We start from the raw sequence: 4,644 nt of genomic DNA, 5'->3' as shown, positions 1-4,644 counted from the left end.
TATTTCACTTAACAGATGTGGGTTCCTTGTCTTTCGACGGATAATTCTTTTGATTATTCGACGGATAACATTCATCATCCGTCGAATCCACATCCGTTGAAAGTCCTTCTTCCAAGTTGGAATTCAGTTTCTCTTTGCTCTTTTTCCAGGCTTCATCACAAAAGATTCTATACCTTGAACTTTAGTAATTTGAGCATGAACGTCTCTGGATGATTTCCATGCCTTGATTACTTCCTGTTCTTGTTCAAGCTACTTTCTTAAAATCTCCTCTTTCTTTAGGGATTCAGTTAGTTCCTCTTAGCAGTCTTGCATTCTATCTTCAATTTCAAACTCAACAAATTGAGTTTCTAACATATTGTTTCTTTCACTTAAAAACAGATTGTTCTCTTTAATTTTAGTGTTTTCTTTAGTGAGAGATTTGAGTGTAACACGCATATAATATAATTCAGTAGACATGTCATTTATAGCATCATTACACTCAGCTTTAGATAAATGTGCTAGATTAGTGGTGATTACCTGATTACTTGATGAACTAACTTCTGTTTCATTTTATTTGGCCATCAGGGCTAGATTGACATAGCTTTTATCCTCATCTTCATCCATCCGCAGCCCAGTCATTTTTTTGAGTTAGAAAGGCCATTTATTTTGTTTGAGCAAATCAAAATACTTTTTTTGTAATACACAGGCTCAAACTTCTTTCTGTCAGAATCAGGCTTTCTGCATTCACTTGCAAAATGACCACTCAAGCCACACTTAAAAAATTTGAATTTTGACTTGTCAACTATGTTTCTGTTTGGTTTGGTTGCTCCAAATTTTTTCTTGAATTTGAGCTTGGCAAACCTTCTGGATAGAAAAGCTAGATGTTCATCTATGTCATCCATATTGTTAGGTCACACAACACTATAGAAGGGGGTTGAATACAGTGTTACTACAATCAAATCAATTTTGAACACAAGTACAGTAAACAGATATATTCAATATGATAAACTCTGTTACAATAAACTGTACTCTCTCAGTGATAAACAAATATCACTAAGAGCTGCTAGGTTATAATATATAATCTTCTCGATAATGATAACACATATAGTGTAAACCCAAAGTCTGTGTTTATATAGTACACAGTTACAAGATACCTTCTAATTGAAATGGAATATATTTTGTCTCTTATAATATATTAATCAGATATCTTCTACAAGTCTTCCAGTCTTCTAACTCTTTCAATGCATATCTTCTTTTGTTTTGGTCTCGATCTTCTACTGTAAATCAGCTTACTTCCTCATATGAAAGTTTTCCCGCACTTCAGTTCTGATATGACCTTAAGTTCTGATATTAAGTTCTGACTTCCAGTAAGTCCTGATTTCAGTAAGTCCTGATTTGTGCATGTTATTAAGTTCTGAAAACTAAACACAAATCATATTAGACATGACATCTCAAATATATCTAACAATCTCCCCCAACTTGTAAATTATGCAAAATATATAAGTTAATAGATTTGATGATGTCAAAAACATTTAAGTACAAATGCAATAAGAGTTTAACTAGATACCTAACTAAACTTACAGTCCTTGTAGCTTTTACCAATCTCACTGAGTCAATCTGAATTCATAATGATTCTTGACAAAGCTTGATATCAGCTTTTCTTCTTTAATCCTCGGGACTTGAGAGAGTGTAGTCTTGACTTGCTTCATCTCTTCACTCTGATTTCTAATCTGGTAGATTACAGTCCTTAAAGCAGATATATGGTTTCTTTCTAAACCATCATTCAGTCTTATTACCCTAGGATGAGAAGAATATTCATTGTAGCATAGACATTTCTCATTCAGTAATACTTCAAGCTTAGCAAAATCCTTCTTCATTGGAGTTTCACTTCCATCATCTTCAACAATATTAGGAACGAATTCTGTAACTCTTGAACCAGAAATTCTTGCTTTATCTCTGATGGTCTTCAATATGAAATTTGACCATCTCCTAGTAATATTAGATTTTACCTCTAAAAGGTAATGAAAGAATTGAAGTTCTTTCAGTGATTTATTTAACACGTCTGATTCTGACATTTGATATGTCCTTTTATCTTCAAGAAATAGAATCAGAATTTCCTTGACATTGTGCTTGTTATGAGCATCCAGTACCACTTGAACAGAGATAACCTTATCAAGGTGTTTCTGTGTAACATCTTCAAGAGGTCTGTCAGTCAATAGAAATGGATCTCTAGTAGCAACTTCAACTCCTGTTTTAATCTTAGCTTCATCAGAACCTAGTCCAACCCTGTCTCTTGGTTCTCTAGCATTTAACCCAATAGTCATGAAAGTAGATAGTAATTGACTTTTCTTTGGATCTGATGATTTGACATTTTTCCACAAAAGTTTCTTTTTATCAGCTACTTCCATTTTGTCTAAATCAACTTGAGCACTGTCAGAGGTTAATGTCTTGATGACTTTATCAGAACTCGATGTTTCTATTGTAACTTGCTATTCTTGACTCTGAACAACTTGAGCCTTGTCAGAGGTTGTCTTTGATTCTTCAGAAATCTTCCTTTTCTTCAGAGTTTGAACATCTTAATCTTCAGCAATAGTTTTATCAATAACTTGAACCATTTTGCACACTGGCTTTATCATAATTTGAGGAATTTTTATCTCCAGTGGCTTGGTTGGTTCATCAACTTTTCCTTTCCCTTTGTCTTTGGGATCAATCTCAGATTGTGATCTTGTTTTAGGATTTGATGCCTCAATATTGACTTCTCCTTGATCACAATGCCTTTTACCTTAGGCCTTGGAGGTTTCTTTGCAACAGAAGCTTTTGGCTTTAGATTTTTGTTTTCAGCTTTAAATCTAGCTTCTTCCTCCTTGAGATTTTCTAAATCCATTCCTGGATTATGCTTCAGAAATAATCTTCTAGCAATTTCCTCATCAAGTGTCTGAATCTTGGGATCCTTGTAGTAGACAGTAGTCTTCTTTCCCTTGAGCTTCAGAGTTTGCATAAACCTTTAAGAATCTTGACTTCCACCTTGTATTAGAACATCAGGCTTTGTCATCAGATTTTGGTCATCAGAACTTGATATCAGATTTTGAGTTTCAGTACTTGCTATCAGATTTTGAGTTTGAGCAGCTTCGGAACTTGTCTTCTTTTGAGTAGAAGATTTGCTTACTTCAGTAATTAGTTTCCTTGAAGAAACCTTGATGCTCTTCCTGCTCTGCCCTTTACTTTGAACTTGACCTCTACCCTTGCTAGGGTTTCCCTGGTCTTAAGCTTCATCATCTTTCTTCTTCAGTATTTGATCATTAGAGCATTTAGACTTAACTATCTTCTCCCCCTTTTTGGCATCATCTGATAATAGGAGTGAGAGAAGAAGTTTCACTGAAGATTGAATATAATTCAATTGAGCCTGTTGAGAAGCTTGATTTTCCAGGATCTCAGAGATTTGGGCCTGTTGCTTCTCTTGAGCTTTCTCAATTACTTCTACCTTTTCAGAAATAGGTCTAATAAACCTCTTTTTATCAAGCTTGGTCTCCATATCTAGATTTTAGCTTTTTCAAGAAGCTTATCAACCTTTTCTTCAGTTTGTGAGTGTAGACCTTGAAGGTTCTTGGTAGATAGAGCAGTGATCTTGAGCTGTGTCTTAACATCCGAATTTATCACAAGCTCATCAGCTTTAGCAATGTGCTCTATCAGTACTTTAGAGCTTGGAATGAAATCAGTTTCATTCCACTTCTTGGTCCACTCTACTCCCCTATGAGTTTCATCCCAAGGTACAAAAGCATCTTGTTCAACAAATTTCTTGACCAATGCTTCTTTTTCAAGCACAGGAGCTGGAGTATGTACTGAGACACTATCTCTAGAGCTTGATAAAGACTCATTATCCTCTGATAACACAACAGTGTGTGAGGCTATAGGAGTTTCTACTTTATCTTCATCTAAATTCTGATCTTCAGGTTCTTGATCCAGAATTGGTGTAGATGGTATCTCGGCATCAGCATTTAAGATTGGAGAATTAGTTGGAGATATCTGAGCTGTTGTAGGTGGAGCTTCCAGATAAAGAACATTTAGTATATTCAGATTGTGAATATCTATTTCAGAATTTGTAGCTTGTTCTTCAGCATCATCTGTAGCTTTCATAGGAGAGACATGAGGTGTTGGCACAGTATCTTGAGCTTGAGTAGGGGATGGCAGAGTTTCAATTATAACAGGTTCTGATGAGATCAGAGATTCCTGATCCCCTTCCTCAGCTTCAGTTGTATCCTCAGATGTAGGCTTAGCATTATACCTCTTTGCCCTCATTTTATTCAATCTTCTTGCCAATGAAGGAGTCGCTTTAGCAGCATCAGAACTTACAGTTCTCTTTCTTTTCAAGGAATCAGAATCTTGAGCTGCAGTTTCTTTCTGAGAAGTGACATTCTCAGCTTCAACTTCTTTCTGAAAAATCACATTTTCAGCTTCAACAGTCACAGGTTCTGATGCATGAACCTGTACTGGCTCCTCTTCACTATCAGATTCATCCCTGAGAATCATTTTCCTTCCCTTTTATGGAGGTTGAGGAACAAACTTTGTCCTCTTAGATTTGGAAGATGAAGGTCTGATTTTATGTGTTGATGGTTGAGGTTGAGATGACTATGTTGGTTTGAAATATGTCATGATGGTAGGTTATAA

The sequence above is a fragment of the Apium graveolens genome, chromosome 4 (assembly GCF_009905375.1).
Source record: "Apium graveolens cultivar Ventura chromosome 4, ASM990537v1, whole genome shotgun sequence".
Taxonomy (NCBI): Eukaryota; Viridiplantae; Streptophyta; class Magnoliopsida; order Apiales; family Apiaceae; genus Apium; species Apium graveolens.
The sequence above is the reverse complement of the archived record's forward strand: the minus strand, read 5'-3'. Positions refer to the sequence as shown.